Source organism: Monodon monoceros, unplaced genomic scaffold, assembly GCF_005190385.1.
Source record: "Monodon monoceros isolate NGI ecotype Baffin Bay Population unplaced genomic scaffold, NGI_Narwhal_1 Super_Scaffold_20, whole genome shotgun sequence".
Classification (NCBI taxonomy): domain Eukaryota; kingdom Metazoa; phylum Chordata; class Mammalia; order Artiodactyla; family Monodontidae; genus Monodon; species Monodon monoceros.
The window spans coordinates 101,164,458-101,176,819 of NW_021703777.1; the positions used below are offsets into that span (position 1 = coordinate 101,164,458).

Here is a 12,362-nt window from a genome sequence, read left to right on the forward strand (position 1 = left end):
ACCGGTCCAAGGCCGGCAGCCAGCCCGCGCTCCCGCCCACCCGCGGCCCTAGCCACCGCTGTGTGCCGAGCTCAGCGCTCCGTGAGGGCAGAGTCTGCCCAGGCTAGGCTGCGGCCCGAGGAGGGGAGGGGCGGGGCGGGGCGGCACGCGAGGCGGGGCGGGGCAGGGGCGGGGCCTCCGGGCGGCTGTCTGAGAGCGCAGCGGCAGGCTACAAAGGACCGGGAGGCGGGGACCGCAGCGAGGGCGGGGAGGGACCGTGACGAGCCCTCGCCGCAGCGCCGAGGGCGGGCAGCAGAACCGCAGTGCCCTCGCCGCCCACCCCGCTCCCCGCCCCCAGGCTGAGCGCGAGACGCGAGGAGTGCGAGGGTTGCTAACCGCGAGCACGCACACACACGCTCCCGAGGCACACACAGGTTGGTACTAGCACACCAGACAATTATGCCATACAAACACGTGAGAATTGCACAAACATGCTGGCACACACAAGAGTCGATTACACTACACACTCCCTAGACATATGTAGGCTCTTTCACGCACATCGGAGACAATTTTGCACACACATACATGCTTGTACATATTCCTAGTCAGACACACACACACACACACACACACACACACACACACCATAAATTGTCAGTCACGCAACCCAGCGCATAGACAGAAACACACTGAGATTGATTGCACAGCCAGAGAGAGACTCTCACACACTGGACACTGCATTCATTCACTCAGCACTATGATATTGAGTGCCCTGCTGGTGCCTAGCACGTTGTTGGCACTGGGGACAGTACTGTGAACAAAATAGACCGAGTTCTGCCCTCTGGGAGCTGACATTCTAAGGAGGAAAGAGACAAACAGACACAGACAAACAGACACATAGTGTACCGGGCAGTGCTGCACACCAGGAAGGATGAAACAGCAAAGAAAGAGGTATTCTTTCCTGTGCTGGGTCCACATTCACACTGACAGACAACAGAAGAACACGCTTGCATGTGAACCAACGACTCATACATGTACACGAGGCTCATGCCTGCAACATCCACACAACAAAGAGATTTTCACGCCGAAGGCAAACTCACAAGATGACTCCACACGCATAAACCCCTACAGGACGCCCACACACAAATCCACACCAGAAATATGGGTAGTCGGGAGCTTAAATAGAAACGCTCCAGAAAAAGACACACAAAGAGATAGATCATCTCACACACATGCACACACTCTTGTCAGTCACCCAGACAAATATTCCCCATTCCAGGATCACTTCCCATGACCCCTGATGCAGCGTACCCTTGCTGAGCTAGGAGCTTGCAGCCTGGGAGTCCCAGGCTTCCTCTGACTAGGGCCAGGGTGAAGGGCAAGGGGCCTGGGGGTCGCTCTGCTGGGGCTCCCCTCTACCCCTCTTCAAAGCCAGGTGCCATGTGCCTTCCCTAGATACCCTCGCTCATTTCTCCCTGATCATTATCAGGCAGAGAGTCCTAAGAGTCTCCAGGGACATGGTGGTCCCAGCTGCTCTTTCTGGATGGATGGAATCACCAGCTGCCGACCCGCTCCTCGAGCAAGTTCAGACATGCGGCAACAGGCTGGGTGGGGACCCAGCTGGGAACTTCAATGCCTTGTGCTGCACCCCACCTCTCACCCTGCCAGCTTCCAGTGCTGGGAACTGTCCCTTCAGTACCCGACCTCACTGGTTCCAGGAGTCCCAGACTCTGCAAGACTCTGGAGTGCAGTGCAAGTGTGTTTTTTAATGAAACCTTCTATCTGTCCTGTGAAATACTGTTCCCAGCACATTCCAGGCAAGGAAATTTCCTGTTGAAGACCACACAGAAACTTCTTCTAAAGCTCCAAAACTATTTGTGGTGACCAAACTCATAGAAACATCAGAGAAACCAAGAATCTGAGTTAGATGAAACTTTTGAGGTCAATCCTCATACTTGGTTGCCTGAATCTGCTCTCACATCTTGAGGAGACTGTCTCTCCAGCTTTGCTTAAATACCGCTGGTGATGGAGATCTCACTACTTTCCAAGAAGACCCTTTTCATTGGGAGAAAGGGCTAGGCAGTTGTCAAGATTAGGAGGGAGTAACAGAGGGAGGAGAGAAAGAGTTGTCTTTGTGCAGAAGCAAGGAAGTAGAAGAATGATTCCCACTTACAGAGTTTACTACATGCCAAGGACCATTGTAGACTTTTTACATACAGTTATTCTTTTAAGGCTCACAGCGACCTTTGAGATGTGCACCGTTTTAGCCACCTTTTACAAATGAGAAAACTGAGTCTCAGGGAGATAAGTAACTTGTCTAGGGTCACAGCTGGTAAATGATGCCACTTTGAATTGAAACACAGTAGTCTGGTCCCAGAGTCTGCATCTTAACCAGTATCATTTTCCCTCCCCCAAGAAGCCTGGCTGAAGAGCTCCCACTGGGAAAGGGGAGACAAAGGCATGAACCTGGCATAGTTAGAAGAGACTAGATTTTTGAGTTTGAATCCTGTCCTCCATGCAACCTTGGGCAACTAATCATTCCACATTCATCCAACACACATCTTGGGCATCCACTGTGTCACTGACTTTATTTTCCTCCTGACTTTACTGGAGAAGGGGGATCTGACTTTTATTGAGCTCCTACAATAGGTCAGGGTCTATGAACACACTGTCTATTTCCACACATTACATCGTGCTTTCAGCAGCCCCCTTGGCAGGTGTTGCCCCCTCCGTTTCTAGGCTGGAATGCTGAGGATGACAAAGCTTAAACCTACTGCTCAAGTTAACCTCCAGGAAGTGACCATGCTGGGATTCCACCTCAGCCTTGTCTGAGTTCTTTCTACAACATCTCCTCATCTCAAGACCAGTAACCCCAGCGTAACAGAAGAAGGGAGGCAGGAAAAAAAGCCAGGGTGTAAGTTAGGAAATGCACCCACCAGCCTGCAGGGAGACAAAGATTTTTTTAAAAACCTCATAAGTTATAAAAATGAGAAAAAGGGAATTGTAGTTTATTGCTAGGTGCATAGCACTCAGCAAATCTGTGAGGCAAGTAATGGATTATCACACTCATTGTGGAAATAAGGAAAAAGGTTCAGAGAAGTAAAGCAACCTCCCTAAAGTTATATGGCCAGAAAGTGGCAGAGATCCAGTTCAAATGCAGGCCTGTTTGATTCTAAAATGTTTGTTTTCCTCTGCTGCCTCCAAATCAGTTCATAGGGGATTGTGGTGGGCAGAATAATGATGCCCTTTTCACAAAGATGTTTACCTCCTAATCCCAGAACCTGTATATATGTTACCTTACATTGCAAAAGGTAACTTGCAGATGTGATAAAGTTCAGGATCTTGAGATGGGGAGATTATCCTGGTTTATCCAGGTTGGCCTAATGTAATCACAAGAGTCCTTAATAAGTGAAAGAGGGAAGGAGACAGGAGGGTCAGAGTCAGAGAAGGAGATGTGACAACAGAGGCAGGTGCCACAGCCAGAGCAAGATTTGCAGATGCAATGCTGTTGGCTTTGAAGACGGAGGAAGGGAGCCCGAGCCCAAGAATGCTGGCAGCTTACAGAATCTGGAAAAGGCAAGGAAGCCAATTCTTCCCTACAGTCTCCAGTAAGAACACAGCCCTGCCAATACCTTGATTTATAGCCCAGTGAGACCCATTCCGGACCTCTCTTCTCCATAACAGTAAGATATTAAATATGTGTTTTTTTAAGCCCCTAGGTTCATGGAAATTTGTTACGGCAAAAATGGTAAACCAATGCAGGCATATAATGGATCGTACAGGACATCACTCGATTACTTGTGAGAAGTGGATTTGACTTCGGGGAAGATCGTTTATTCCCCACCAAAAATGAAGAGTCTTGGATTCGTTGCCTTTTTGTATTGTGTTAGGGTCTACAACACTATGTAAGGAACCATCAATAAGTTAAACATTCAAAAAAGAAAAAACAACTTTAACTGTGAAAAAGGATACATTTTAATGTACAAAATTACACAAATTATACATTTAACTAACATAGAAAAATACATCTTGGTAACAAGAGAAAATGCCAGCCTATTTTACACAAGATTGAGCAATCATTACAAATCTTGAAAACACAGAAATGAGTATTGAGTCCGATTCACAACTGGTTGGGAATCTGATGGGCATCTCCGAGGACTGATTGCTCTGTTCATTTCACTGCAGGCAGGAGTCTGGGGACAGCCACTGCTCCAGGACCCAAGGGAGGGTCCCACTGCAGAACATCCAAAAGGAAGTGGGGTCCGCCTATGTTGCCAGACCACTTCCATGTGAACCAATGCTTCTAACCGAGGGGAGGGGCAGAGCATGGACTGCCAAAATTCTGACCCGGTGTTGATTGATAGAGATGTATGATATAGGAGTCCTTTTAGATTCATGCAATTGCAAGGTGTCTAGTTATTGTGCATTCGGGATCCAGGAGGAAAGTACACAGTTTCCAAACTGATGTCTGTGCTTCACAGCTTTCATGTGATATCTGCCCAGGATTCAACCTGGAAGAGTGAGGAGACCGGGGAGGTTCTGCCGAAATGAACTCACAAGCCATGTTCATCACCTTTGCCAGGGACACCCAAGTCCCTTTCCTGCTTCACCAGCAAATTTGGTTGTGCAAATCTGAACACTGGGAGATCATCTTAGTCACCCAGCCGAGGTTGGTGGTGCATGTCCCACCATGGCACTGAAATGTGTCTGGACGATTTTCAAAACGTTGAGGGAAGGTTCTCAATGTTCACAGAGCACTAATATGTGCTGAGTGCTTTTAAAAAAAAACCTGTGCTCTCTCATTAAGGCTCACACCTTCCTTAATGTTTCCCTGGAGGACATTGAGACTGCGAGAGGTAAGTATTCCGTTCAAACTTGCACAACCAGTTGGTGGCAGAGTCATAGTTCGAACCCCAGGTATCTGGCCCATAACCCATTCTCCAATGTCTGTGACAGGCAGAACTTGTCCTTGTCCCAATGTAAAGTCTAATAGTTAATAGTTATAACATTGCTGCCTAGATATTTATTGTCCCCATCACTTTCAATGTCCTATTTGCAAACAATGTGTTATATCACTTTACTTTAAAGAAAATATTGATAGAGTTGATACCGAGTTTTCAGCACATTCGTCTTTCTCTTCCCTTATTCTGCCACCATATAAAGGTATCTTCAGTCTACCTTTGGGCATAGCCTGATAATGTTTTTCAAAGACAAAAAAAATTGTTATTAAAGCAAACCTTATTTTGATGGTATCAATTCCCGCATTAGTCTTCCCACGACTCTATGTAATAATACCTTTATGCCAAGGATGCAGACGTCAGATTGGACGGGAGCTGTGCTTGCTGAAACCAGAGTAGGATTTAGAGAAACGGGATAAAGCAAGCCCAATCCTTCCATCCTAAGCCTATTGACTTTTTAAAAGCAGTTTTAGACCCAAGGCATATACTGTCTTTTTCTAGAAACTCTCACAAAACAGGAAAGAGGACCTAAGACATCCACAAACCCCAGGGCTTTCTTCTTCTCTGCCCATTAAAGTACCAGAGAATTTCCAAAAAATTTATTTCAGAGCCAGGTAGGAACCCAGCTGGCCATTGGTGCAAATGCCGCATAGAAATCTGTTTCTATTTGCTTACACAACTGGTCAATTTATGTATCACACCGGACTTAGAATATCTACTTCTGGAAGATTTCAGGATTCAAGCAACTGTACCCAAGAAATCTCCTTTGTGTGCCTATTGCATCACTCAATTGTATAATCTGAACTTTCGTGTAACCATGCCCTGATCAGCCACCAAGTGCTTGGCATCCAGCTCTGCTTGCAGTGGAGCTGGATGCTACAGCATGCTACGCATTTCATTTTCATAGGTCCGCTAGCTGCTTAAAAGGTGAAGTTACCACGCTGACGCATGGTCCAAAATATTCCAAAGATGAGAACTATCTTCCTGTCAACTCTGAGGATACGTTTCTTTCCTAGCAAGGAACAAAAATAAATGAGTCTGACACAAAAGAAACACACAATGGCATCTGGGAATTTAATTAACACACGGGATGGGAGAATGAAAAGGGACTGTGAGGCTATAGTGTTGTGGTTCTCTCCCTGGCTGTCCATTAGAATCACTGGGGTAAAGATCCCTGCCTGGGACCCACGCAAGACAACCTGACTCAGGTGGCCTGGAGAGGGAGCTGGGCATCGGACTTCTAACTGCTCTCCAGGTGAGTCCAACATGCAACCAGGGTGAAGAATGATCACTACAGAGGGCAATCTTCTACTGGTAGCCTAGAGAGGGGGCGTGGCAGGGTTCATGCCACACCTGTCCCCTGACTCCCAGCCCAGAGCCCCTCCAACTGCAAGGCACTGTCTGAATACAGAAAAAGAGGCTGAATGTCTAAAATATGTCAGAAATGTCTAGCACCCTATTCTCCGATGTGGCTTGAGTTCTCAAGAAGTTTCTCATTCCAGACCTGGAATTTCACCCTGGAATTAAACAAGAGCCGTGAATCTCTTAAAAAATAGCTCACCAGCCTGAATGTAAAAAGCCACACTCAAGTCTGGAAGTTTACTCAACAAATTGCTGAGTAACACAAATAGAAAGAAAGAAACTCATCTTTTAAAGGACTTGGGCTCCCCGTCCTCTGCGATGATGGATAAGTAAGCTCATACAGTAATCTCATCACAGAGTGATTCATAAACTTTTGATCAACTATGCTGCTTCATTTTCACACTGGGAAACTAAGGTAGGGAAGGCTGTGAAGGGGTGGATTTAAACTACAATCATCTCAGCCTAGCTAAGAAGTGAGTTTTCGTGATATCTTGGGATTCAGGGCTTCCCCAGGGCGAAACGTGGGGAAAATTCTTTGATAGAACAAATGTTGGTAAGTGATGACATGTGGATTGTAATCATTAGAAAATTAGTTTCATCAGACCCAGATCTAAAATTCCAAATCAGAAGAACGGGCATCGTGGCACAGCTGGAGAACCCTGTATGAAATATCAGAACCAGATTCGGCTCCATATGCCATCAAGAGGCTGTGCGACTATGGGTGTTCACTTAACCTCTCTGGGCTTCAGTTTCCTCACCTATCAAATGGGAAAAGGCAAGGTGCTACTGCTAAAGTCTCTAGCTCTAATAATGGATGCTTCCAGTTCTGTTATTTTAATTACTGCACTACTGGCCTACCTGGGAAGGGCAGAGCCATCAGACCACGTGGACTCTGTGTGTCTTCGCTTCTGCCACACCTCTAGTGAACCTATTTTAAGAACACCGCCTAGCAGTTCATGGGGAAATGTTGCCATGCCAACTCGCTGGCTGTTGCTAATCACGATCTATGAATGTGCAGTACAACCATCTGACAAGCAATTCTCTTCTTCCTTAGCCTGGATACCTCTTCCAAACTAAGACAGACCACCTTGTTCATAATAGCACACAGTAGGTACATAATGGATGTGCATTTAATTAATGATGTGAATTAATGACATGAAAGTGTATGTACCACACTGAAGTCTGCGAAGTGCTTTCCCATGCAGTGTATCTATTAACGCTCCCAGCAGGTGCTAAGGCAGGTATTTTATTGCTCCATTTGCCAAGTGAGTAAACTGAGGAGGGGAAGTGAATTTCCCATGATCTCGGAGCTAAGAGGTTGCAGAACCCAGACTCCAGACCGGTGATTCTGTTTTAAACCCTAATCTCTCTCCTACACCAGGTAGTCTCTCATCTCTCCATCACGTGAAGATCAAATCCTATATATTTATGCAGAACTTAAGAGCTGACCAAGGGCTTTTTCCATCCACCTTCCCGTTTCACCCATCCAAAGCCTAAAGGTAGAGAGGTGAGGCTCTGCCGGGGCCACACCTGGCCTCTTAGGTTTCCCAGGTACAGTGGGATGGATGGCTCCCCTCAGGAGGGTCTCACTGGCCCTGAAGTGACTCAGAGGCCCCTGGCAGGGACTCTGAGATGGGCCGAGGTAACAGAAACAGCACGGTGGGTAGAAAGACCCAGTAGTGGGTGACAGTAGGGGCTCAGGACAAGCATGCCTTCTGGGGCAAAGCACGTGCAGCAACAGAGATGAGCCTTGAGGGTGAAGCCAGGGCCCCTCGTAAAGCCAGCTCAGAAGAAGCACTTCATGAGCGATGATCGGCCGACTAACCTATTGACTGATATAAAACCTGCCCATGGGAACAGGAATTTGGTCTGTTTGTTCCCTGCTGTAACTCCAGGTCTGTAGTGGTCCCTGGTTGGATGAAGGAAGGAACCCAGTGAGCGACACACCTCAACCCCAAGAACACACGAACCCGGGAGAGCTCCAGTGGGAGGCTAGAAACTACACTTTTTCCTCTTTTATTTTTTGGAAATATTCGGAAAACATGCCATATTTTCACCTGAGAGAGAGACTTCTGCTTGGGAAGGGAAGGAGGGAAACTAAACTCTATTGAGCGTCGACTCTGTGCCAGGCACCTTACATTTCTCACCCACCTCGTGCTGGGGGTCTGCAGCTCAGAGAGGCGGCTGACCTGCCAGGGCCCCCAGAAGGTAAAAGGCAGAGGGTAGGCTCTGAAATCAGGCGGAAGGACTCGGCAGCCAGGCTGTCCCGGTGACACCAGGACATCACATCTCTTGCTGGGTGTTGCTCTGCTGCTGTGGGGATTTGGAGCCCTTGAACGCAGCCCTCACCTGTTCCAAAGTAACCCGTGTGAAGCACCTGCTCTGTGCCGAGCCCTCTGCTGGGGCTCTAAGCTTCCCTGTCTCAGTTACTCCTCAGAATAAGCCCGTGGGGGAGGCATGGTCCCTTTTCCCATTTTGCAGATGAAGAAACAGACCCCCAAACCCTAAGCTGCCTGCCCCGTCTGTGCTGTTAATAAGCCCCTCATATCCCAACCCCACATTCCAGTCACCACACATCCCCTTCTTTCTGTCTCAACGATTCCATAAGGATGTCGGAGAAGGTTCCGTCTCTCCCATTTCCCTCCAAAAGAGGAATCTTAGGCTCAGAAAGGTCAAGGTCACAGGGGCAGGCAAGTGGCAGAGCTGGAACCAGACTCCAGTCCAAGCCTTCCTGGATGACAGCAGTCACATCACAACCCCGCCCATGAGACCTTGGGCACAGCTCACTGTGCCTCTCTGGTCTCTGTTTCTACCCATAACCGGAGGGTGCTGGGCAGACCAGGCAGGTGAGGTGGGGAGCGAGGAGGAGACCAGGAGGGATCGGGGGCCTGAGGCCCCCCAGGCTGTGTGACTGTAGGTAGGGGAGGGAGTGGCTGGCCTCATTCAGCTCTGTGTGGCCAGGAAGCTAGAAGCCCTGAGTTGCCAGATTCACTATTTTTCCAAAAGAAGCCAGAAATCCAGATATTAATGAGAAATCTCTTGGCTTTTAAATGTTACTTGCTAATTCCAATATTAACAAATACAACATAGGTATTTGTACCCCCATGTTCATGGCATTATTCACAATAGCCAAGAGAGGGAAGCAACCCAATTGTCCATCGACAGGTAGATGGATAAGCAAAATGTGATCTACCCACACAATGGAGTATTACTTAGCCTTGAAAAGGAAGGAAATTCTGACACATGCTACAACACGGATGAAACCTGAGGACATTACGCTGAGTGAAATAAATCAGTTCCAGAAGAAGAAATTCTGTGTGATTCCACTTATATGAGGTCCCTGGAGTCAACAAACTCATAGAGACAGAAAGTAGAAGGGAGCTTGCTAGGGGCTGGGGAAGGGGAAAATAGGGGATTAGTGTTTAATGGGGACAGAGTTTCAAACTGGGGAGATGGAAATGTTCTGGAGATGGATGGTGGTGATGGTTGCACAATGATGTGAATGCATTTAATGCCAGTGAACTGGGCATTTAAAAATGGTTAAGACGGTAAATTTTATGCTACACATGTTTTAACCTCAATTAAAAAACAAAACAAAAGACATAAGCTAAACAAGACATGTCTGTGAGCCAGATCTGGCCTGAGGACTATAGACTAGGAACTCTCTGAGGTCTGCCCTATGGGTCGTGGGACCTGTGTGAGCCCAGCCCTGGTTTTGCTGAGGTCCCAGACATGAGGGCACACCCCACCCCCACCAGCTGCCTTCCTGCCATCAACCTCTGCTTCAAGAAAGAACTCAGCTAATCAGGTTGCACCATGCACAGCCTGCTTTTCGTTCGGCCTTTCTCGGGGTGCTAAGGTTTCAGCTGTCCCTGTTAGCCCCTTGGTTGCTGAATGAGGTGGCCTCACAGCCCTGCAGTTTACAGGGAAGTCTTTAAGAAGGGGCAAACCCTCTCGGTCTGAGCACAGCCACTGGGCCACAATGCTCTTTAACTGCTGGGCCAGACGAGCAGAAACAGGGCTGCAGTACTTCGGGCACTTTGGGGTGCTTTGGTTATTTGTGGGGGGTGGGAAATTCATGGACCCAGTGGCCTGAAGTGACTTATATTTAGAAAAGAAGAAATCTCCGCTTATTCTGGAAGCAAGGAGGCTGGGTTCGGGACCTTCCCAGCTGACCAGAGGCTACCCCACAGAAAGGACCCAGATGATGTTCACTGCAGCGGGACGAGCCTCCTCTGACGGAGGACTCAACGCACGGAGGGGCTACAGACTCATCAGAGGTCCAAGCAGGGAGGGATGCTGGAGGGCACGTGCTCACACCCATTTCACAGATGAGGAACTGAGGCCCAGAGAGGCCAAGGGATGGCCTCAAAGTCACTGGCCAGTTAGAGGCAGAGCTGGGTCTCCAGTTTCCTTAATAAGAGTCCTTCCACCCTAGACTAGCAGTGCTTGACGCTTGGGGGTCCCAGTCTCATTTGAGAATCTAGTGAAATCCATGGCCTCTCTCCCTAGGAAAGTGCTCACACACATACAATGTTTTGCACAGGCTAGCCCAGCAGGAGCTCTAGAATAGCAAGATGACTACTCAGATGTCTCTTAAACCATCATGCTGCCAGGCCTCACATCACCCATCTTGGGTGGCAGCTACGTAGAACTGTAATGAGTACTTACGGCAGACAGCCCTCCTGAGCAGACGTCAGTACATGAGTGAGAGAGGATGGAATCACACTTTACCAACAACAATGATCCCTGACACATGGGAACCATCTTAGAGTTCAGGGCACTTTCACAGCCATGAGCTCATTAGGTTGTCGGAACAAAACTCTCAAGTAGGCTTTAGGCCCCTCAAACTGATGAAGAAGTGGAAATTCTAAGAAGGTTAGTAATCCGTGCAGGAACAAAGCTTAGGAGTGGCTGAGCCAGCCAGGACCTTGGGACTCCAGCCCCCGGCTCCTTCCGCCACTCTGTGCCAATACATACGGGCTTCTGACAGTTAACAGCCATCTCTTTGGTTCCCTGGTTGGTATTATACAGAGTAGAGACGTTGTCAAGAGTGACTTGAAATAGGAAGATGGTCGTTTGGCTTGTAGCTCAGCTCCCTGGAAGGGATCGCAAATCATGGGGCCACCTCGGCTCCGCTAGTCAGTTGGGAGGGATGTAAATATTTTCCAGTTTGGTGTGCATGCCTCTGCTGTCTTCTTTCCTGCAACAACAACAACAACAACAAAAAAAAACCCAGGGAGATGAGTTCTTAAAGGGAACACACCAACCAGCATGGTATCTACATGAAGCCATCTGAACACATAAGCTTTTAAGATGCTGGGAGTCTCACATTCATCTCAATTTGTATTGGGTTTAAATCATGATATGTGTATACAATTCATAAGCTGCTCTCTCTAGAAAAGAACCTTAGCTTGGAATTAATAAACAATGCCCTCTTTATCTGGAATTTTAAAAATATTTTATTGAAGTATAGTAGCTTTACAATGTTGTGTTAATTTCTGCCATACAGTAAAGTGATTCAGTTATACATATATATTCATTTTCATATTCTTTTCCATTATGGCTTATCACAGGATACTGAATATAGTTTCCTGTGCTATACAGTAGGGCCTTGTTGTTTGTCCATCCTATATATAATAGTTTGTTTCTGCTAATCCCAAACAGAAATATGGAACACTTCATTAATTTGCATGTCATCTCTGTGCAGGGGCCATGCTAATCTACTCTGTATTGTTCCAATTTTAGTATATGTGCTGCCGAAGCAAGCACTTTATCTGGGGGTGTTTTTGAACCTTGAAACAATATGGGAGTTTTATGTGAAGAAGTATTCATGTATGTCTGTACAGAGAGGGTTTCTAGGTTTCGTGAGACTCTCAAAGGGGCCAATGGCCAAAAGAAGTTTAAGAACGACTGATCCAAAGGAAGAGGGAGATTGAGGTTCTCAAGGCTGTCTTCTTTCACCCATTTAACAAAGTTATCAGGCGCCTGCTGTATGTCAGGCTCGGTGCTAGGCATTGAGGTTACAGTGCTTGCTCTCTTGTGGTCAAGGAGAAAGAGGGC

General features: G+C 47.5%; 1 non-coding gene across 1 annotated transcript; it reads right to left on the reverse strand.

Annotated features, from left to right (window-relative positions):
* Positions 1-11,964: 11,964 nt before the first annotated feature.
* Positions 11,965-12,071, reverse strand: LOC114903315. Its single transcript, XR_003795701.1, has one exon. It is a non-coding gene; the product is annotated as a U6 spliceosomal RNA (small nuclear RNA).
* Between the last annotated feature and the right edge of the window lie 291 nt (positions 12,072-12,362).